Raw genomic sequence first — 25492 nt, forward strand, 5'->3', positions numbered from 1 at the left:
CAGATGGATCCTGGGTCCAGATGGATCCTGGGTCCAGATGGATCATGGGTCCAGATGGATCCTGGGTCCAGATGGATCCTGGGTCCAGATGGATCATGGGTCCAGATGGATCCTGGGTCCAGATGGATCCTGGGTCCAGATGGATCCTTGGTCCAGATGGATCCTGGCTCCAGATGGATCCTGGGTCCAGATGAATCCTGGGTCCAGATGGATCATGGGTCCAGATGGATCCTTGGTCCAGATGGATCCTGGGTCCAGATGGCTCCTGGGTCCAGATGGCTCCTGGGTCCAGATGGATCCTGGGTCCAGATGGATCCTGGGTCCAAATGGATCCTGGGTCCAGATGGATCATGGGTCCAGATGGCTCCTGGGTCCAGGTGGATCCTGGGTACAGATGGATCCTGGGTCTAGATGGATCCTGGGTCCAGATGGATCCTGGTTCCAGATGGATCCTGGTTCCAGATGGATCATGGGTCCAGATGGATCCTTGGTCCAGATGGATCCTGGGTCCAGATGGATCCTGGGTCCAGATGGATCCTGGGTCTAGATGGATCCTGGGTCCAGATGGATCCTGGGTCCAGATGGATCCTGGTTCTAGATGGATCCTGGGTCCAGATGGATCCTGGGTCCACCTGACTGTGGCAGATGGACCGGGATCGAGTGGCATTTGTTGACATACAGATGATGTAGGGACTCTTCACTTATGTGTGCATTTTAGGTGTGATAGGCCTTGAATGTGTTGGATTATACGTTGGATTAGTGATATTTAAATTATAGAGTTTTTAGATTAGTTTGGTTAAAGAATGAATGTTAATTGTGTGGTACGTTTATACACAGGATTGCTCCCAAATTTAAAATGGCGGCCGAATACGTCCTTGCCAGATGTAAGAGCATTTTGATGCTCCCACATCTATAGGTTTCCACTGAACCCGAACCAATGGTTTCACACAATGCCCCCCCCCCCCCCATGCACTGTGGCTCAGTCATCAGGGTACACCTCTATCAATACACAGAGAGTGTGGGCCTGGGAACAACCAGCACATAGGTTCGAACCCCCGCCACGGCTCCTACAGATTTTCTCATTGATACATCACGAGAGTGTGATTACTCTGTGTATTAAAGGAAGAGCGTCAGAGGTAGAACATTCCAAGATGACTGAGCCAGAGTGCATGTGGGGGATTGTCTGACACCCGCCATCGGCGTCAATGGAAGGCTCAGGAGTCCTAGAGGGTGCAGTAGTACCCAGGGTTGCAATTGTTTTGACCATGTCGTGGCCTAGTCGTCTGGAACGTGTGCCTGGTAACACACAGCACATTGGTTAGAACCCTCATGGCGTCTACTATGGCTTATCTATTTATTAATCCGCATCTTCGTCTATCCATCCATCCCTTTATCTACTGTCTGTCTCATTCTCTTCCTCTATCTTTATCTCTGCCTCTCTGTCTCTAGCTGTGTTTTTGTTTCTGAGTTTCTATGTGTGTCTCTTTCTCTATGTTTTTCTGTCCCTCTGTCTTACAATAGTGTTATGTGTGGGTAGTCGGCAGTGGGAGAAGCTCAGTGGTGTGAAGAACTAAACATACAATAGTTACCCTTACTCTGGTATACAGCAGTTTGCTTGAGAAACGTTTGACGCTGTGGGAGAATTGTCTGTTTAATGTGAGTACAGGCAAATTATTCACAGCTGGAATTTTATGTCAATTTCACAAATTAATGAATAATGTGGCAGGTTACTATAAAACTGTTTTTTATATGAAAAATTTGGCCCCCAACTTTGAACAGACAGACATTCTCTCATATGGTATAATTATAAAATATAAATATTGCATTTTGACACAAAAATTATGGTGTGTTGTATGACATCAGTGTTATATAATGTTGGGATGCATAAATGTCATCCTTACCAAACTTATTTGCAGCGTTAATGTTTGCTCCAGCGTCGAGGAGGACCTTCACAGTGTTGTTGTGACCACCTGCGGGTGCCCAGTGAAGGGCTGTACAGCCTGTCAACAGATATCACAATTGTTATTATACATAAACCGTCACAATTCCTGTACTCTATGTAAATATTGAAATTATCTGTTCTAGATGAACATTTTTATATACTAGTAATGTGTACAGACTAAATAGTATGCAAAATTATTTCCCATCCTAAATTTAAGAGAGAAAGATCATGTTAAAATTTTTAAGAATAGATCACTATTAAAATATCCGACATCTGAACAGTTCTTATTAGATAATGTATTACTTGTGACGAGAGCGACAGTGGTGCTATTGTCAGGCCCGAAACGCTGAGTGTATTAGTGGTTTGAACCATACTACTGTATATTCTTGCCCTGTCTAGAGATCCAACATTCTTCTCGTATACCATTTTGTATGTATGTGATTTTCCCTAATAAATATTATTATTATTATTATTATGTACATAAGAAGAGCATTACTGGGACTTTAATTATTAAATAATAATAAATAATAATTATTTATTAATTTAATTATTATTATGTACATAAGAAAAGACTTTACTGGGGTGAACCAATAGCTCCAGTCTTGCCATCGTCAGTTAACCAATATAACCTTTATAAGCATCGTATGCCATACAAGTTTGTGAATAAAATGTTGGCAATACTAGCTCGAGGAAATAGAAACATTGTTGCTATCACAATTCAACCAATATAACCATAAATGGCATGTAACTGATGATATTTGAGAATGGCTGATGGAGGCATGAGGAACATTGTTGTCGTCATCAGTTAACAATGACCTTCACAGATACTCTGAATACCACCATTCGCTATCTTATCATGCAAGCTTAAGGCATCAGCAACACCATGTTACGCCCGATAAATATTATTATAATTTATGATATCCTGCTTCACTAGTTGTTATCTAACCATACTGACTTGAGAAGAGAGTAACATTGTGTTATCATTGTCAGATAAACAAGATGATTATTGAGGATATCCTTCATCTGGTGATGAGGACATCACCAGATGTCGTTCCATCCCCAGGTTAACCTACTTTCTGAGGTGTTCATCATCCTACAGTAGCCAAAATCTAGGTGAGTATGACCTGTTACTGAAATCAATGTTAGAAAAAGCCCTCAACCTCTCTCTTGATGACCTACAGTGGAAACAAGCCTCTCTTTCCCTAAGACTTGGGGGCCTCGGAGTTCGAACAGCAACGCAAATCACCGTACCAGTCTTCCTGTCCTCCTCCTCGGCATCCGACGACCTTGTGAAGGAAATACTACCTGCCTACTTACATCAGCTGGCAGGTGTACACGATCCCAATTTTATATGCTGTGCCACAGAGTGGGCCTCTCGTGCAGGCTCATCACCTCAACCACCATCCTCAAAAGCCCACGAGCAATCCAGCTGGGATGGCCACATTGTAGACCAAGTTGCTGCAGAGTGCCTGGGTGCTGCAACAACACAACACGACATTGCTCGCCTAACAGCAGTAGCAGCCCCATATGCAGGGGATTTCATGTTAGAAACCTCAATGTCGGCAACTGGCACACGTCTTGCACCACACAACACATATGGAGAGAAGGGACTTCGTGACAAATCGCCAACATGGGTTCAGGGAGGGTAAATCTTGCCTTACAGGCTTGATAGAATTCTAAGATCAGGTGACAAAGATTAAGCAAGAAAGAGAGGGCTGGGCGGACTGCATTTTCTTGGATTGTCGGAAAGCCTTTGACACAGTACCGCATAAGAGGCTGGTACATAAGCTGGAGAGACAGGCAGGTGTAGCTGGTAAGGTGCTCCAGTGGATAAGGGAGTATCTAAGCAATAAGAAGCAGAGAGTTACGGTGAGGGGTGAGACCTCCGATTGGCGTGAAGTCACCAGTGGAGTCCCACAGGGCTCTGTACTCGGTCCTATCTTGTTTCTGATATATGTAAATGATCTCCCGGAGGGTATCGATTCATTTCTCTCAATGTTTGCGGACGATGCTAAAATTATGAGAAGGATTAAAACAGAAGAGGACTGTTTGAGGCTTCAAGAAGACCTAGACAAGCTGAAGGAATGGTCAAACAAATGGTTGTTAGAGTTTAACCCAACCAAATGTAATGTAATGAAGATAGGTGTAGGGAGCAGGAGGCCAGATACAAGGTATCGTCTGGGAGAGGAAATTCTTCAGGAGTCAGAGAAGGAAAAAGACTTGGGGGTTGATATCACGCCAGACCTGTCTCCTGCAGCACATATCAAGCGGATAACATCAGCGGCATATGCCAGGCTGGCCAACATACGAACGGCATTCAGAAACTTGTGTAAAGAATCATTCAGAACTTTGTATACCACATATGTCAGGCCAATCCTGGAGTATGCAGCCCCAGCATGGAGTCCATATCTAGTCAAAGATAAGACTAAACTGGAAAAGGTTCAAAGGTTTGCCACCAGACTAGTACCCGAGCTGAGAGGTATGAGCTACGAGGAGAGACTACGGGAATTAAACCTCACTTCGCTGGAAGACAGAAGAGTTAGGGGGGACATGATCACCACATTCAAGATTCTGAAGGGAATTGATATGGTAGATAAAGACAGTCTATTTAACACAAGGGGAACACGCACAAGGGGACACAGGTGGAAACTGAGTGCCCAAATGAGCCACAGAGATATTAGAAAGAACATTTTTAGTGTCAGAGTGGTTGACAAATGGAATGCATTAGGGGGTGATGTGGTGGAGGCTGACTCCATACACAGTTACAAGTGTAGATATGATAGAGCCCAATAGGCTCAGGAATCTGTACACCTGTTGATTGACGGTTGAGAGGCGGGACCAAAGAGCCAGAGCTCAACCCCCGCAAACACAACTAGGTGAGTACACGCTTTCTGAATTGCTGTGGCCCACCCCCTTGTTGCCCCAATCCACACCATATATAAGTGTTTTTGCGGCGAGGTGGTGGCCGACAGATATGGCCACCATGGCCTACTCTGCCAAAGCACAGGGGGATGGCACTCGAGGCACAGTGACGTTAACGACATCATCAAGAGGAGCCTTACCACAGGTGAATGCCCAGTTGAGAGAGAGCCCCGTTACCTTACGCCCCACAACTCTGATGCTCTTTTTGGTCGCCCAGATGGTATCACAGTGAACCCCTGGAAGAATGACAAGCAGTTGGTGTGGGACTACACGTGTGTATCAACCCTGGCTAACACCTGGCTAACATTGATTTCAGTGTTGCACAACCAGGTTGTAAATCCTAGTATCAACACAGAAATCATCGATAGATACAGCGATAGCAGGCGGCTTGACGTTTGCGAGGCACTACACATCAAGACGTCAACACCAGCAATCAACAGCCAATTATTGCACAACTATATTCTACCCACCTCTAGACTCCGCTCCAATATAGAAGCATCAAGAAATATGGACCAATAGGCTTTCTACAAACACTTCTATTCAATACCCATTGTTTCGTGTTCTGTCTTGTGTTGATGAAATTAATACCCTATTAATACCACCTCTTGTTCTGTCTTGTGTTGATGAAATTAATACCCTATTAATGCCACCTCTTGTTCTGTCTTGTGTTAATGCCACATCACCCCTTCCACCTCACTCAAATGTAGATATAAAATCGGAGATGCGTAAGTTCTATTCAGTTGTGTATTTGTGAACTAAAGTCTTTGAAAATGTAATAAGTTTTACGAAACGCGCTCGTGTCGCGTCAGACTAGAAATAAAAATGAATTTTGGAGATTTGATTTATGATTTACCTCCAACAGTGAAAAGAAATGTACGAAAGATTGAGAAAATTCGTGTTAGAATTATTAATCTTACTTTTTCGGTCATATTTAATAATATATGTCTACAGGAAAGACTGCTACCAAAATATACTAATATATATATATATATATATATATATATATATATATATATATATATATATATATATATATATATATATAAATATATATATATATATATATATATATATATATATATATATATATATATATATATATATATATATATATATATATATATATATATATATATATATATATATATATATATATATATACGGCTTATCTATTTATTATACTGCAGTATATGGCGGGTTTCAAGTCTATGTCAACTAAGACCCTTTGCTTTAAGGTACTAATGTAGAAGTTTGCAAACTGGACACCTAGGGGAGAACCGTTGGCAACCCCATCTACTTCCTTATACATATGCCCATCAGGCTCAAGATGGTTGCCTCTTCAGTGCAGGCTTCGAGTAACTTTCTCAGTATGCTCGCTGGTATGTCAAAAGGGGTACAAGCTGGATCACGATACACTCTGTCCATCTTAATCCTGATTGTTTCGTCCACAGGCACATTGGTAAACAGCGACTCCACATCCAAAGAGGCTGTTATTCCTGTGTCCCCGTGCTCCCTGCAGTAAGTCAACTAATTCCTTTGGAGACTTCAGGCTAAACACACAAGGCACATAAGGAGTCAGCAGGCAGTAGAGTCGCTTAGCCAGTCTGTATGTGAGTGTTGGTATCTGACTGAGGATTGGCCAAAGTGGGTTTCCAGGTTTGTGGGTCTTGACATTCCCATATGCGTAAACAGGTTTGTATTCTCTGACAACCTTTGGCCAGTGGAGTCCGGATTTCTTGCCGTTCACAGTTTCAATCAATCTCTTTACCTTCGTTTTCAATTCGCTCGTAGTGTCCTTCGTTACCCTTTGGAATTTCGTTTGGTCTCAGAGTATGAGGTTCATTGTTGCCAGATATTCCTTTTTTTTTAAGAATAACGTATATTGTCGACTTGTCACCACTCCTGACGACTATCTCCTTATTCTCACGAAGGTTCTTAGCTGCCGATTTGAGCTCGGGGGACAGTATGGGGCTTCGGTAGATACCACGAGTCTTTCCTTCTTCTGCAATAAGTTCTGCTTGTAAGGTGTCTTTAGTGGTAACCTTCATTTGCGTCTCGAGGTCGAATATGTCGTCCAATATGATCTCCAACTACACATTCGGGGCCATCTCACTTGGTCTGGACATAATGAGATGTCCATAATGAGATAATGAGAGGTTGAACCCAGCAAGGTTTAAGTAGCCATCCCTTGTCGAGGAATTGTCATAGGTCCTGCGAACAATGTTGTCAGTTTCTTGATGATCCTGGTTTCGGTGCTGTGGCGATGTCGATCTGTAAGGATATCGAGGTCTTCGTCGGTGTTGGTGTGTCTCCATTGGTCTGTAGCATGTAGTAGTTGTGATTTGCTATCGTTGATCTCATCTTCTTTTTTGTGTATCTGATTTTGAATCAGATCTTGGCGACATTTTATAATGAAAGCTTGGTTTCGTTCTGCTAGGTGGTGCATTCCAGTATTAGTATATATTGGTAGCAATCTTTCTTGTAAACATATTTTGTTTACAAGAAAGTTTACTATATATAAATATATTGTGACGATAATCTCTTTCAAGAGAGATTGAGCCTGCTCTTCCCTACAAAGTACGTAAAAACAAAAGATAATATAGAAGATACGTACAGCAAGTATCTCCAAAACGTTTTGCCCAGAGAGCAAAACGAATCCAGCACACCGGCACACCTGCTAGCTACCGCCACCGTAAACCAGCAAACTACTTGTCCATTGCCTGCCTGTTGCTGATTGGCTGGTGTCCCGTCGCACCTGCCCTCCGCCCTCCGCCACAAGTTGATGTCTGGGCTGCAGCGGCCCAGTATTGTCAGAATATCTCAGTGCTCCTTGCAGTTGACATCTCTCGCTGGTAGACTAAGCCTTGGCTTTCGTGTACTAAGGGAGGTAGCAGCTCGAAGCCAATATTTCAGCTCCATTCATATTTATTTTGCTATCACTGTAACTCTCTTGTCTTAATGTAAATTTTCATTTCCCAGTGATTATTCATATTATTTTGTTTGTTGACTTGTCTTTTATATTTTATGCTTAACTTTATTCATGTCTTGTTTTTCTAAAGTAATTAAAATTTCATTGTTAAATTTACTTGCGTTTTGTGTGTCTTCCCATTACCTTACCATAGACGAAAGTTCCAGCTTTTCTCTTTTTTTCTCTCTCTAATGTGACGAGGCCCTGCCCCTAGCTTTTGAAACAGCCGAACACCAACGCTTTACCGTCACATTAAAGTGGGGGCCTGCCCTAGGAGCTTCACTCAGGTACTGGTGCAAGTAGTAAATTTATGGTAAGCGTATTTGGCTTTGGTAACGTAGCTTTTTACTATTTTTCATATTCAATTTAATTTTTATATGGTGCTGTGTGTATTGTGCATTCCGAGAGTAGCATATGGTGAAGGTGAGACAATTTTGGATTACGTGGTGACTGTAGGTCTCAGTCATTCTCTTAATTGGTCATCTCTCCCTCCGTGTTATTACTCGTGTTTACCATCTTTTGTCCCTAGGATATTTCTCATATTTTCGGCAGATCATCATATTGGTACCCTGGTACTGAGGTCTGCCCCCGGGTCAAGTGCACCTAATCTTCTGCAATCTGACAGTAGGAGGATAAAGAGGGCCATAGTTCCTCTAGCACGAACTTTAGTTGCTGAATTGGGACCTCAGCAGCAGTTCTCGTCACCAGTTGACACCTCGCACCCCTACATGTCGGTCAGAGATGATACCTACATTGGTAGGGAATTAGCTTTCTTTTTCAGAGCACAAAAGTTCGCTAATTCTGTAAGTATCATATTAATTTCAGTGGGAAAACTTGCTTATGTCCTATAGAGACTCGGCAAGGTATGCCTACATTCTTATACTACCAATTTTACTTTTGAGGCAATTAACTGTTTCACTTGCTTTAGAAACTCAGTTTCGCTTGTTTAGTAGGATTTTCTTGCCCTTATCCTCTTACATGAGTACCGGGTACAAGATTTCCTGCGACCTTGATTTAATTAATCATTTAACATCTTGTAATTAACTTTAATTGTTAAAGATTCCACAGGATAGGTACCAGTTGCCACGTTGTCCTGTTTCTGACATTCACTATATCACAACAGTATATTCGTTGTGCATTTATTTGCTAATTTCACAATGTTTCGCCTCCAAGCTTTCCGTGCAGATCCAGCAGGTGAAATAGGGACTTTAAGTCGTGCCAAGAGGACTGAATTACACACTCCTGCACATGAGTATCAACTAGAAGTTCCCTACCAAGCCAACAAAAATGAAATACACAACCTGTTACTGGATCATTTCTTAGAGCAAGGTAAGATAGACTCTGAAACTCACGAAACTTACTTTATTGCAGATAAAACTGATTTGGCAACGATGAAACTCAAAGTAGAGCTGGCCAAGATTGAACGCGAGCAGCAAAGGGAAGCCCTCGAGCAACAAGAACGATCAGCTGCCATACGAAGGGAAGAACAAGAACGTGAGGCTGCCTTGAGGAAGGAAGAACAAGAACGTGAGGCTGCCCTGAGGAAGGAAGAACATGAACGTGAGATTGCATTACTCCGTGAGCGGGAACGAGTACAGCTTGAAACAAAACAACGCCAATTGGAGATGCAACACGAATATGACAAACAACAAGCAACTTTGGCTATGGAATGTCGTCAACGAGAATTCGCGTTGGAAACTTCACACCTCGCTCAACGCCAGCAAGCTACCGCCAGTCTTCCCGTCAGTTTTAATATATCACATGCAAGTAAGTTAATGCCATCATTCGTAGAAAGAGAAGTTGACGTGTTTTTCACCACCTTTGAAACCCTTGCTAATCAACTTAGTTGGCCTGCCGACCAATGGGCCACCCTTCTCAGAGTACATCTTACAGGTAGAGCTGCAGTTACACTCAGTACTTTGGCGTCTGAGAATGACTACCAGACTCTGAAACAAGCAGTGTTGGACGCCTACCTTCTCTCCACCGAAAGTTATCGAAGGAAATTCCGTGACCACCTGAAGGCAAGTACCACTACCTTTCTCGAGTTTGCTAACACCAAAAGGAGATATTTTCTGAAATGGCTGGAAGCAGCACATGTCTCTACCTTTGCAGAACTCGTCAACCTTATGCTAGTTGAAGAATTCTTGAGGCGTGTGCCGCCTCCTGTCCGTCTATATTTAGCAGATAAAGAAGAAACCGACTACCTAAAGTGTGCTAAGTCGGCTGACACTTACAGCCTCATCCACCGGCTGACACCAGAACCATCCTCCAGTAAGAAGTCGTGGTACAGTTACGAGAAAGTGAGTACCGATCAAGCTGGCTCGCAATTGTACTGTAAGTATTGTAGACTCTATGGACATACCATAGATAAATGTAGTAAGTCTCAATACAAAGGAACCACCGAAGCGCCAAAACCCAAACCAACTCCTCCTAAGTCCGGTAAGCCTGTGATGAATGTTGGTGTTCATGTTAATGATCTTTCTCTTTTCAGTAAACACCTGTATACTGGAACTGTCTCTGCCAACGGTTCAAATCCGGAGGGACGTTTCAAAATGAAGATCTTGGGGGACACAGCGGCTCTACAATCGATTATTTTGAAGTCGGCTGTGTCCAACATCGCGTACACCGGAGAAACTGTCTTCATCACTGACCTCACTGCTACCACTCCTTATCCTCTCGCCAGAGTCCACCTGGATTGTCCCTTCGTTAACGGAGAAGTTCAAGTCGCCATCAGGGAAAAGCCTTTTCCCATGCCTGGAGTGCAACTTCTCCTGGGCAACGACTTGGCAGAAGACCTGCAACCGACCAACCTGATCGTCATGAACAAACCCCAGGTGTGTACCTCTGTGATGGATAATCCTATATTTGAGTATGTTCCAGCAAAGGTTCAAGAGAGTGATGAAGTTTCTCCTCCGGTTCTAGTGACAACCCGTGCACAAGCCGCACGACCACAGCCAGCTGACTCTACTGCTACCACTGTCCCTCAAGACCCTCAGAAACTACCCCCGAATCTGACCAAGTTGGAGTTCCGTAAGTTACAGAGGGAAGATCTTACCTTGACACCATTATTTTTCCAGGCTGAGACTCAACCCGACAGTATTCCTGGGTTCTTCCTAGAGAACGAGTTCCTCTACCGCAGATATAGACCCAGTAAACTGAAGGAGGAGGACGATTGGGCCAACGTCGAACAACTTGTGATTCCTGCCAGCCTGCCGCCCACTATTCTACACCTGGCCCACGGAGCACTCTCCCACTACGGATTCAACAAGACCTACCATGGAATCCGTCAAGACTACTACTGGCCAGGTATGGTAAATAGCGTCAAACAGTACGTCAAACAGTGTCATACATGTCAGATGGCAGGTAAACCGAACATCTCTATTCCCAGAGCGCCACTGATTCCCATACAGGTGCCTGCGGAACCTTTCCACAAACTTATTATAGACTGTGTTGGTCCTTTACCTCGGACCAGTTCAGGTAACGCCTATATCTTAACCATCCTGTGTCCTACCACCAGATTCCCCATAGCAGTTCCAGTAAAGAACATTACGGCTGCTACGGTTGTGAAACACTTATTGAAGATCTTCACCCAGTATGGATTTCCCAGGGAGGTTCAGAGCGTCTGTGGCACCAACTTCACCAGTGATCTCTTCAAGAGGACACTGGAGGAGTTCAACATCAAACAGGTATTGTCCAGCCCCTATCATCCTGCTTCACAGGGTTCTCTTGAGCGTAGTCATCAGACTATTAAAGCACTCCTGAACAAGTTTTGTAATGAAACCTCTAAAGATTGGGATAAGCAAATTGACCTGATAATGTGCATATATAGAAGTCTTCCCAATGAGTCCCTAGGAGTATCTCCTTATGAGATGCTCTATCGACGTAAGTGCCGTACTCCCCTCAAGGCTTTCAAAGACTCTCTACGTGATGCCACCTTCCGTGAGCATCAGAATGTGCCCCAGTTTCTTCAAAACCTACAACACATTCTAGAGAGAGTCCACAGTTTTGGATGATATCGTCTTAGCATCCAACACCTGGAGTGAACATCTGCTCCAGCTGCGACGACTGTTCGCCAAGCTCCTGACAGCCGGCCTCACCATCAACCTGGGCAAGTCCACCTTCGCGAAAGGTAAAGTGCGTTATCTGCGTCACGTAATTGGGAGTGGCAGCCTAGCTCCGTTAAACTCACACACTCAAGCCATCCAGCATTATCCACAGCCTACCACCAGGAAGCAGCTCCTGCGCTTCCTTGGTCTTGCCTCCTACTACCGTAGGTTTGTGAGAAATTTCAGTACAGTCGCCACGCCTTTAATCATTTTAACCAGTCCCAAGCAACGGTATAATTGGACCATGCAGCAAACCGTTGCTTTCAAACAACTCAAATTCCTCCTTTGTTCTAGTCCCATTCTCGCCTCGCCAGATATCACCAAGCCTTTCGTCCTTCATGTCGACGCCAGTGGTACCGGCGTTGGTGGTGTCCTGATGCAGCAACGAGGCGAGGAGGTTCTACCTGTCAGCTACTACAGCTACAAATTGAAACCCCGCCAGAGGAACTACAGCACTATTGAAAAGGAGCTACTATCCATCGTCCTGAATCTCCAGCACTTTGCTCCATACCTACAAGGTGCCAGGTCTACCACCATCTTTTCAGACCACAATCCTCTCCGCTTCTTACATCAAGCCCAATTCACTAACCAGCGTCTTCTACGATGGGCTTTATATCTACAAGATTTCAACTTGGAGATCCGCTATATCAAGGGTTCTGACAACATCATAGCCGACGCCCTCTCCAGAGTTTGTGAAGTAGAAGCAACTCCACCTATTACTCCACCACATGACGACGTACTTCTTCCAGAACCGCAGGCTTCGGGGGAGAGTTGTGACGATAATCTCTTTCAAGAGAGATTGAGCCTGCTCTTCCCTACAAAGTACGTAAAAACAAAAGATAATATAGAAGATATGTACAGCAAGTATCTCCAAAACGTTTTGCCCAGAGAGCAAAACGTATCCAGCACACCTGCACACCTGCTAGCTACCGCCACCGTAAACCAGCAAACTACTCGTCCATTGCCTGCCTGTCGCTGATTGGCTGGTGTCCCGTCGCACCTGCCCTCCGCCCTCCGCCACAAGTTGATGTCTGGGCTGCAGCGGTCCAGTATTGTCAGAATATCTCAGTGCTCCTTGCAGTTGACATCTCTCGCTGGTAGACTAAACCTTGGCTTTCGTGTACTAAGGGAGGTGGCAGCTCGAAGCCAATATTCCAGCTCCATTCATATTTATTTTGCTATCACTGTAACTCTCTTGTCTTAACATAACTTTTCATTTGCAAGTGATTATTCATATTATTTTGTTTGTTGACTTCTCTTTTATATTTTATGCTTAACTTTATTCATGTCTTGTTTATTTAAAGTAATTAAAATTTCATTGTTAAATTTACTTGTGTTTTGTGTGTCTTCCCATTACCTTACCACAGACGAAAGTTCCAGCTTTTCTCTTTTTTTTCTCTCTCTAATGTGACGAGGCCCTGCCCCTAGCTTTTGAAACAGCCGAACACCAACGCTTTACCGTCACAATATATATATATATATATATATATATATATATATATATATATATATATATATATATATATATATATATATATATATATATATATATATATATTGCATAAGCTTAACGATGCATAAGCAACAGGGCTCCATTAAGGAACATATAATCTCTTCCCATAACCAAACCATCGCCAGAGAAATCCTTGTAAACAACACAGAGATCATCGATAGATACAGCGATAGCAGGCGGCTTGACGTTTGCGAGGCACTACACATCAAGAAGTCAACACCAGCAATCAACAGCCAATTATTGCACAACTATATTCTACCCACCTCAAGACTCCGCTCCAATATAGAAGCATCAAGAAATATGGACCAATAGGCTTTCTACAAACACTTCTATTCAATACCCATTGTTTCTGTTCTGTCTTGTGTTGATACTTTTAATACCCTATTAATATCCCCTCATGTTCTGTCTTGTGTTAATGCCACATCACTATATGCCACATCATCCCTCCCACCTCACTCAAATGTAGATATAATAGCAGAGATACGTAAGTTCTAATCAGTTGTGTATTTGTGAAGTCTTTGAAAATGTAATAAGTTTTACGAAACGCGCCCGTGTCGCGTCAGACTAGAAATAAAATGAATTTTGGAGAAGTGATTTTTGATTTACCTCCAACAGTGAAGCGTAATGTACGAAAGATTGAGAAAATTCGTGTTAGAATTATTAATCTTACTTTTTCGGTCATATTTAATAATATATGTCTACAGGAAAGACTGCTATCAAAATATACTAATATATATATATATATATATATATATATATATATATATATATATATATATATATATATATATATATATATATATATATAGATATTGTAAATATATATATATATATATATATATATATTGTACATATTTAGTGGAATACGTTTTTATAAGGCGTATACGTACCCTACATTCGCTCTCCACCTCCCCCTCCTCGCTGTCGCCACTCCACCTTCGTCGATCACCAAACCACCACTTCCAGTCAGTGGTCTGGCCCTAGCTTCGGTAGGGGACAGACGTGTTGGTTCGGCGCTCCAGCAGTTGGTGTTGTTTGCCAGTTTCGGCCGGTTGGGGGCGGGTGTGTCTCTGCCCGCCTGTGCTGACGTGGCGTTACGATGGGGGTCCCTCTACCCCCTGTCGTCCGGGCTCAGTCTGTGGGACTAGAGTTCTCTGTGCGGGCTGGTTACCCGGAGATTGCGCTGGCTTGTGATACGCTCTCTGTCCCTGTGTTTGAGATTAATGGGGTCGAGTTGGTAACGGCCCGTAGGGCGATTGTGCAGTTCACAGAGGAGGTGGTGTATCTCGATTTTCTCCGGCGATACGAGGGGCGGACACTACCCCTGCCGGATGGTACGGGCACTGTAACCCTCTCTGATAGAAGTGGTGCACTTACTTACATCAGTGTGCATGGGGCTCCCTTGGAGTTTCCAGAGGCTCTGCTACGGCGGTATTTCGGCCGATTTGGCGCGGTAGTTAGTGTGAGGGTGAACGTGGTGTCTTCTAGTCCTCTTAAGGGTGTGAGGTCTAACATTCGCACCCTGGGCATGAGACTCCGGGCGGATATTCCGTCCTCTGTACGCCTTATGGGGTACAACGTTCGGGTGTTTTACGCCCGCCAGCAGCAGACGTGTTATTGTTGTGGTCTTTTGGGCCATCAGGCTGCTGCCTGTTCTGCGCCTGCCGTGGCACCAGTGAATCTCTTCAGTGAGGAGGATTTTCCGCCACTTCCTGTGGGGGATGATTCGGTGGATGTGGACGTCTCTTCGGCTGAGGAGGTGCCCTCTGTTTCAGCTGTTGCTCCGCCTGTTGCGCCCCCTGTTGTTGTCACCTCTCCTCCGGTGGTTGTGTCCTCACCTGGTGCTCCGCCTGTTCCGGCTGGTGTTCCTGAGCCTCTTCCGTCTGCCGTTCCTGAGCCTCTTCCTTCTGACAGCTGCTCGGGCCCCTCGTCTTCCGCTTCTTCCTCTGCTGCGTCTGTCCTGGTCCCTGCACCCTCGCCGTCTGTGCTGGGTGATGGGGTGGCTGCGGTGCCTCCTGCTGTGTGTGGTCCGGTTCCCCCTGTGGTAGAGGCTGCTGCCGTTCTGCGTTGGGTGTCGGTTCGTCCGGCTGGTGGTGCCCGTGTTTCTGGGTCCACTTCCGGCTCTGACGATATTCGGCCGGAGCCCAAACATTCCAGGCGTTCGTCTACAGCCTGGGCTGATGTTGGGGACTTCGGTGACTGTGGTTCTTCTAGTGTTGACGGCGTGGATCCGGCTGAGTCGTTGTCTCTGCGGGTGATGGTGGCAGAGGTTCATGTGTCTGCTGGTGCTGATGCCCGTGTCTCGGGTGTGTCTCCTGTTTCTTCCCCGTCCGGGGGCTCTCTGCTATGGGGTGTGGTGGCTTCTGCTGCCAGGGATGGTGTGAATGCTGGTGCTGGGCGTGGCCTGGTGGTGACTTTACGTAAAGATCCGCCCCGCCATGATTCCCTGCAGTCGTCTGGTGGTGTGCCTGTGGCCGCTGATGCTCCTGTGGTGATGCCCTCTGTCGGGCCCCCTCCTGCGGTGTTATGCTTTGCGGACCTGGAGGCCCGGGTTGCTGAGTTCCTGCTGCTTGCCCGGCCGGAGGATTTTTCTGATGGACGGGTTCCGAGTTTTTGGGATAGGGTGGAGGTTACTCGCGTCCGGAGGGACACCGTGTGGGTTCCATGTCTGCGGGTGTTTGTTGCCGGGGTTCCGGTCCGCATGGCGCCCCCGGTGTTGGGTCGAGCCTCCTGGACGACGTGGCTGCTTTGGGAGGCGTTCAATATGCGGTTCCCACCGGACAGGCTCACGGGCCTGCATGTACACTTACCGTAGTTGTTGTTTTTGTTGTTATTCATGGCTTGTTGTGTCCTGTGCGTATTGTCTTGTTTTGTGTTTTATTCTCGGTCCTTCAGGCTAGTGCATGTATGTTGTTGTGTTTGGTTTGTTTGATTCTTATTATTGTTTATTTTGGCCTCGCCCTTTGGTTGCGGGGCGGATAGTATAGGTATATTTTGTTTTATGCAGTGTTTTTTGTTTTGAGTTGTTACTGTGCTTGCTTGTTTGCCATTGTATAATGTTTTGTGTCTTGATTTGTGCTGTATTTTTCTATGAGTTTATCATGTTTGTGTTTTGTTGTACTCTGCTGTCGGCCCTTCTAGCTGGTGGTCTCTTGTTTTATTTTGTTCTGTTATGTTTTCTGTGTTTTTATTGTATTTCAGTTGCATGCTTTGCATGTAAACATAAATCTAAAAAAAAAAAAAAAAAAAAAAAACTTAAGTTCCAGCATGTTTCTTGATGTACTTTATGTTGTGTTTTCTTCTCGGTCCTTCAGGCCAGTGCATGTATGTTGTTGTGTTTGTACCTGTTTGTTTTCTTGTTTGCTTGTTTATTATTATTGTTTCTTTTGGCCTCGCCCTTTGTTTGTTACGGGGCGGACAGTTTGGTGTGAGTGTTATTTATTCCTGTATTGTTTCTGTGCTGTACATTTGACCTGGTGTTTTCATATTGCTTTACCTGTTGTACGTGGTTGTTCTTTGTTTTGTTTGGAATGTATTGTGATTGTCCTGTTATGTTTCCTGTTATGCCTCTTGATGTATGTTTTGTTTTATGCAGGTTTTGTTTTTCGATGTTACTGTGATTGCTAGTTTGCCATTGCATTACGTTTTGTGCCTTGATGTATGCTGTATTTTTCTATACATTTATCGTGTTTGTGTTTTGTTGTGCTATGCTGTCGGCCCTTCTGGCCGGTGGTCTATTGTTTTATTTTGTTTTGTTCTGTATTCTGAGTTGTTTTTATTGTATTTAAATTGCATGCTTTGCATGTAAAAATAAAAATAATAAAAAGAAAAACTTCCAGCCAGCACGCTTCCCATTGGTGAATCGGCATCTGCACTCGACTTCAGCGCCATCTGCATAGCCGATGACTAAGCGTGCACGAGCCATTGGATTTAGGATATTCTGTGCTCTCAAAGCTGATAAACCTATCTAATATACGCTCTGTGTAATAGTGGATGTTTTCAGCCAGCCAATATTCTCAGCACCTTTTAATTCATTTTTTGTCTTGTTCATTGTAGAGTAACGTAACCATTGTTTTATTTTATATTATTTTTTGACTTTGTAAACTTGTTTATTTGCACTGCACATAGCCACGGGATTATCTTTGTTCATATATGTTTTCAAGTTAATTAAAGTTTCATTGTTCAAACGATTTGTTTTGCGTGTGTTTTCCTTACTTTACCACAGGAGGCAACAGCCACGCAGTCAACTTTTTTTTTGTAAATGTGATTGGCATTGACACCAGCCATAGGGAGGACTGCCGAACACCTACATTTTTTTCCATCACATTTAATGGGGGCCTGTCCTAGGAGCCTCACTCAGGTACTGATAATAGAACATCAATTTGTGGTAAGTGTACTTGGCTTTGATACAGTTGCTTTTCAATATTTTCATAACTTTCAATATTTATATGGTGCTGTGTATTTTGTGCATTCCTTGGGTAACATATTGTGAGTGTTGGATAACTGTGGATTACGTGGTGTCTGGTGGCCACAGTCACTCTCTTAATTGGTCGTTCATCCCTCAGGGTTATTACTCGTGTAGTCCACCTTTTTCGTCCCTAGAATATTTATCAATTACGACAGATTATCATTTTGGTACCCTGGTACTTTGGTTTGTCTTCAGGCCACGTACACTATCTTCTGCAATCCGACCAAAGGAGGATACAGAGGGCCATAGTTCCTCTAGCACGGACTACGCTGTTGAGTTGGGACCTCAACAGCAATTCTCGTCACCAGTTGACACTCGCACCCCTACACGTCGGTCAGAGATTATGATATTTACTCAGGTAGGGAATTGGCTTTCTTTTTCAGACCACAAAGAACGCTAATTCTGTAAGTTTCATTTAGTTAAGTAGGAAACCCCTTGCTTCTGTCCTATAGAGCCCCGTCAAGGTATCCCTACATTCTTGGACTACCCTTTCACTTTTGAAACAATTAAAAGTTTCATTTGTTTTTGAAACTATCTGTTTCATTTATTTAGTAGGATTTTCTTGCCCTTATTCTCTTATATTGAGAACCGGGTACAAGATTTTCTGCGATTTTGATTAAATAATTATTTAACATCTAATATTAACGTTATTTTTTTTACATTAACGATTGAATTTCCACAGGATAGTTACCAGTTGCCACGTCATCCTGTTACTGACATTTATAATATCACAGGTATATTCGCTGTACATTTATTTGCTATCTCAAAATGTTTCGTCTCTCAGCATTTCGTAGTGATCCAGCAAGTGAAGCACGGGAACTTAATTCGTGCCAAGAGGACAGAATTACAAACTCTAGCACATGAGTATCACCTAGATGTTCCCCACGGAGCCAACAAAAGTGACTTGCACAACATTATTCTGGACCACCTCTTAGATGAAGGAATTATAGACTCTGATTCTCACGATAACTATTCTATTGCAAATCGGCATGCTCTGGCAGCCATGAAGTTAAAGCTCGAACTAGCGAAAGTAGAGCGTGAACAACAAAAAGAAGCTCTAAAACAACAGAAAGAAGCTCTCCAGATAAAGGAACGCGAGGCTGCCCTAAAGAAAGAAGAACAAGAACGCGAGGCTGCCCTAAAGAAAGAAGAACAGGCACGCGAGGCTACCCTAAAGAAAGAAGAACAGGAACGCAAGGCTCCCCTAAAGAAAGAAGAACAGGAACGCGAGGCGGCCCTAAAAGAACGCGATGCTGCCCTACAACGTGAGCGTGAGAGAGAACAGCTAGAAGCAAGAAAACGTCACCTGGAGATGCAACGTGAGCACGATAAGAAGCAAGCTGATAGTGTTCTAGAATACCGTCGACAAGAACTCAACTTGGAAACTACACACCACACTCAGCGCCAACAAGCTACAGCTAGTCTTCCAGTAAGCTTCAATGTCTCCCAGGCAAGTAAGTTAATGCAACCATTCGTTGAGACAGAGATAGATGTGTTTTTTACTACTTTTCAGGCCCTAGCTAAAAAACTTAGCTGGCCTGAAGTTCAATGGTCTACAATTCTCAGAATGCATCTCACAGGTAGAGCTGCAGTTACTCTCAGTACCTTAGCGTCTGAGAATGACTACCAGACCCTAAAGCAAGCAGTTTTAGACGCCTACCTTCTCTCCACCGAAAGCTACAGACGAAAATTCCATGATTATCTAAAGACAAGTACCACCACCAATTTAGAATTTGACAATACTAAGAAAAGATATTTCATGAAATGGCTGGAAGCAGCACATGTCTCTACATTTTCAGAACTCGTCAACCTCATTCTAGTTGAGGAATTTTTTAGACGTGTTCCCCCTTCCATCCGTCTATATTTAGCAGACAAAGAGGAAACCGACCTCATCAGATGTGCGAAGTCGGCTGACACCTACAGTCTTATACACCGGTTAATACCTGACACACCTTCCAGTAAGAAGTCTTGGTATAGTTATAACAGAGTACCGATCAGACGAGCTCTCAGTTGTAATGTAGGTATTGCAAGCTCTATGGACATACCATAGATAAATGTGGAAAAGCTCAATACAAAGGATATAGTGAAACTCCTAAACCCTAACCGACTCCTCCTAAGTCCGGTAAGCCTGTGATGAATGTTGGTGTTCCTGTTAATGATCTTTCTCTCTTCAGCAAACACCTGTACCCTGGAACTGTCTCTGCCAACAGTACAGATTCGGAGGAACATTTCAAATTAAAGATCTTGAGGGACACAGCGGCTCTTCAGTCAATAATATTGAAATCGGCTGTGCCTAACATCACCTACACCGGAGAAACGGTCCTTATCACTAACCTCACTGCTACCACTCCGTATCCACTCGCCAGAGTCCACCTGGATTGTCCATTCGTGATCGGTGAAGTCCAAGTCGCCATCAGGGAAAAGCCTTTTCCCATGTCAGGGGTACAACTTCTCCTGGGCAACGACTTGGCCGAAGATCTGCAACCTTCCAACTTGATCATCATGGACAAACCCCAGGTATGAGGCTCTGTAGTGGAAAACCCCATCATGAAGTATGTTCCAGCAGAGGTCCAAGAAAGTGATGAAGTCTCTCCTCCGGTTTTGGTGACAACCCGTGCGCAAACTGCACGCCCGCAACCAGCTGACTCTAATGCAACAGCTGTCTCTCAAGACCCTCAGAATCTACCACCGAATCTTAATATGTTGGAGTTCCGTAAGTTACAGAGGGAGGATCCTTCATTAACACCATTATTCTTCCAAGCCGAGACTCAGTCTGACAGTATTCTTGGGTTCTTCCTAGAGAATCAGTTGCTCTACCACAGGTACAGACCCAGTAAACTAACAGAGGATGACGATTGGGCTAATGTCGACCAACTAGTAGTTCCCACCAGCCTACGGTCCGATATTCTACACCTCGCCCACGGAGCGTTTTCTCACTACCGTTTTAATAAAACCTATCACGGAATCAGGCAAGACTACTACTGGCCAGGTATGGTTAAAGATGTAAAAAGTTATGTACAACAGTGTCATACATGTCAGATGGCAGGAAAACCTAACATCCCGATTCCCAAGGCTCCTTTGATTCCTATCCCGGTGCCTTCGGAACCTTTTCACAGACTGTGTTGGTCCTTTACTCCGGACCAGATCTGGCAACGCTTATATACTAACCATCCTGTGTCCAACCACCAGATTCCCCATAGCAGTTCCTGTAAAGAACATTACAGCTGCTACAGTGGTTAAACAACTATTGAAGATCTTTACCCAATATGGATTTCCTCGGGAGATTCAAAGTGACTGTGGCACCAACTTCACCAGTGATCTCTTCAAGAAGACACTGGAAGAATTCAACATCACTCAGGTATTGTCCAGCCCCTCTCATCCTGCTTCACAGGTGTGAGATTTTTCTCTATGCCTACCTCCCTTAAGAGGTGGACTACAAGTTTAAAGTCTGCTCATGGCAGTTAAGCATGAGTCCAGTAGAAAAAGGAAAAGCGGGAGCAAACCGCAAGGCCTCCACCACCAAGGGTGAAAACCTGTCCACAATAGGCCGCTGGCTCCTCCTAGTTAAACAGGACGTTAAAACTAATAAAGGGTAACCGACGGGTTCTCACAATCAAATATTTATATTTGATGTGGCGCTATGAATTGGAATTGGAATTCCCAAGAACAGCCGCCTTATCAAGATCACATCAATATTTAATAATATGCAGAAATATGGTGGAATAATATGGTTGAAGGGTTGACATCAAAGACCGTTTTCTACAACATAACAATTTATTAATAACAAGAGACTAACTACTACATTACCGAGTTTACATTACGTTAATGTCAATCCAGTGGCACGATAACAACTAGCTAAATAGCAACCCTTGCTGTGAGGCTGCATACTGAACTAACCTGAACACAGGTGTGCCCACTGATGACGCAATATTGCAAAACAAAGAAAAATATCACAGACTAAGTTACACCACAGCGAATGGTTACGTTATTGTACATCAAGTGGCATTTGCAACACAGCTATTCAACAGCCCCTCGAGAAGTGACAGCAGGCTCCATCTTGCTGACACTTCGGGCTGACAACATGAACTAATTGAACAAATGAAGGATCCACTGAAGACAAAGACACAAGCAGGCAATCAATAGTGTCTCGGTTTCCCTGACAGCTACTATAATCACAAACTTAGGGGTCCTCCCGCCCCCAGGAGAGACCCACGTAACTAGGCGGAAGTCTAACAGTGACTCCCCCCTATCACAACCCAGTGTGAACACTCTTTGCAACTCCCACTAAGAAGTTGCCCTGTTGTAACCCGATACACAGACAGGCAAGGCGGGATTCTGGGACACAGCTCCACAGATTCCTAGATGACTCTACTCTCGTCACCAGACGACAACCAAAAGAAATTGCCTGAAGTGATTAATTACGTTAATTGACTGTTCGCAGCAGTCAGCAACAAAGTACTATGGTAATCACAAACAATGTTCAAATACTCCGTGTAAACAACAACATCAACACCTGGTGAATTCACTAAGTGGCGATTACTAATTATCTTTAATAAGCTACGAGTACTTAATCACTCTGTCTGCAGACAGAGCTGATCAGTCCAACGAATTACGGAAGCTTAATTACAGCGCAATTGACTCCGATCATAACAGACCGTCAACCCCTTACGTTAATCACTCAATTAACGACAGCTCGTTAAATCGTTAACACTACGTTAGTCTTCACTTGACAATTCCTCCACTGCGTGAACTTCACTGTGACTGTTGCCTTTACACGTCCCTATGTTAATCATTAACACTTGTCTCTCTCTTGTTAACAATAACTCAACATATATTACAACACACTTGACTCCTTGCAAGTATTCAGTGCTTAATTCTCAATTAAGGTCAAACGGACCACTAATTACATCCCCATTGAGTTACGTTAACTAAGCCTACCCTAACTTGGTAGCTTCTCCACAGTCGGTGTCAAAAAAATTACGTGTGTTAATTACCCTAATTAAGCCACTAATTACTTGAGCCATTAATTAACGGTCACCAGGACCGATAATTAATCATCCATAAATACGTCTCACTCCGCACTGCCTAAGCAGGTCTCATCAAACACTGTGAATTCACGGGAAAGGAGTTAATTACCCTAATTAACAAGATGTGCCAATAATCCACTGTCCTCAGACAGGATATGATTAATACAACGTTTTATGCTAGCTCCATGACCTCGCATTACCGAGTCACCGGAGCTCTCCACTGTTAATTACTCCACTAATTAACCTGAGCCACTAATTGCTATACCCCTGAAAGGTAATTAGTCTCGAGCATATTACGTTAACACAAGTACTGACAGATCCTCTCCCACTACGTGAATTCATGATGAGAAGGCTAATTACATAATTAGCTAGAGTGGTCAATTAATTGTCACATGGACAATTAATTGCTCCCGAGACGTATCTCATTCTCGCTCAACACTGTTCTTTCTTAACAGCCCCCACTCACTCCACAATATTAAGTGTGCACCCCTTATCCAGTTAATTACCCCTTAATTAACTCACTGAATCCTTAAGTCCTCAACATAACTTAAAGAACAAAGTAACCCCAGCGTTACATAGGTCACACTACAATGGCATGCAACATCATAACAGCACTGCCCACATATGGTTGCGGCTACTGCAACTCGCTAATTACTGTGCCCACACAATAATGACCCACGGTTGTGCAACACACAAAGGTATACTAACATTACTGCCCCTCTCCCTCTTTTACTTCTTGCATCCGCTTGCAAAGGAATACTGTGAACACACACATACCTCAGCCTGGCAATTAACCCATCAATTGCCTGCTCTCATTAAGTACTGTGAATTCCCCTGAATAATCCTAGAGGTCCCTTAAACCCTCAACCAACACAGTTCCTGGGGCAATAATATTGTATAACTGAAACAATACTGCACAAACCTGCAACACAATGATGCCGTCAGCATACCCCACATGCTAATGACATCATTAGGCAATCAGTCAGCAATCACACCTACTGACTTACCACACAACACAGTACATAAACATGCAAATGAACACATAGAAATGGCATTCACATAATCAATGAAAATTATATCACCAAGTAGTGTGCAACTAATTACACAGACTTCAGGGGTCCCCACTGACATCCCTGCCTACCTCTAATGATTATAATTTTACGGTACTCTATGGCATTAATCCAGCCTGAACGATTAAGGGATAAACATAGGGGCTGCAGAAGGCTTATTAGCCCATACGAGGCATCTCCTATCTAAACACAAAGATTAATCCAGTGTAATTGGCCTGTTATGTTGGACATTGTCTTCTGTGTTGGCATCGATATGTTCTTGTCTTGTCCTTACTCTCATGGTGGGGAGAGTAAATAGTTCCGTAATTTGGGTGTTCATGGTAGGTCGCTCTATTCTTATGTGAATTGCCTCAAGAATTTGTAATCTTCTTGAATCTTGGGTTTTGTCTATTATGCAAGTATTCTTGTTCAACATTTCTCTTGTTAGAGTAATGTCATGGGCTTGTCTCATGTGATTCCTAGGGGCACCAGATTGAAGATGGCATGTCAAACGCCTCGTCAGCTTGGTCGACGTCATACCTATGTACTTACATTGAAGGTTACATCCTTCGTGGGGGCAAGTGTACATGTATACAACGCTTGACTGCTGTAGAGGGTTCTCCGTCGGCTTCGGGCTGTTTTTGATAAGGAGTTTTTGATAAGGATCCTTATCAAAAACAGCCCGAAGTCGACGGAGAACCCTCTACAGCAGTCAAGCGTTGTATACATGTACACTTGCCCCCACGAAGGATGTAACCTTCAATGTAAGTACATAGGTATGACGTCGACCAAGCTGACGAGGCGTTTGACATGCCATCTTCAATCTGGTGCCCCTAGGAATCACATGAGACAAGCCCATGACATTACTCTAACAAGAGAAATGTTGAACAAGAATACTTGCATAATAGACAAAACCCAAGATTCAAGAAGATTACAAATTCTTGAGGCAATTCACATAAGAATAGAGCGACCTACCATGAACACCCAAATCACGGAACTATTTACTCTACCCACCATGAGAGTAAGGACAAGACAAGAACATATCGATGCCAACACAGAAGACAATGTCCAACATAACAGGCCAATTACACTGGATTAATCTTTGTGTTTAGATAGGAGATGCCTCGTATGGGCCAATAAGCCTTCTGCAGCCCCTATGTTTATCCCTTATGTATCCCCCCATGTTTTCACCTTCATTGTATTATCACCTGACCTAATGCGGGTATAAAATCAACTAGTATTGTAAGATCTGTTCACTTGAGAATGAACCATGGAGGTTCGAAACGTCGTGCAAATTATACAAATAAGTGTAATACACTCTATAGTAAATCACTTCTTTTCTTCACCTTAAAAGTACGAAAATGAGTTTTGGAGAACTCCTATTTCAATTAAGCCCTGATGCTAAGAAAATAGTTAGAGGGATAGAAGCCCTAAACCAGAAAATAATAAATACAGAATATGCGGTCATATTCAATGAAACATGTTTGAAAGAAAACC

This window comes from Procambarus clarkii, chromosome 73 (genome assembly GCF_040958095.1).
Source record: "Procambarus clarkii isolate CNS0578487 chromosome 73, FALCON_Pclarkii_2.0, whole genome shotgun sequence".
In the NCBI taxonomy this organism is placed as follows: domain Eukaryota; kingdom Metazoa; phylum Arthropoda; class Malacostraca; order Decapoda; family Cambaridae; genus Procambarus; species Procambarus clarkii.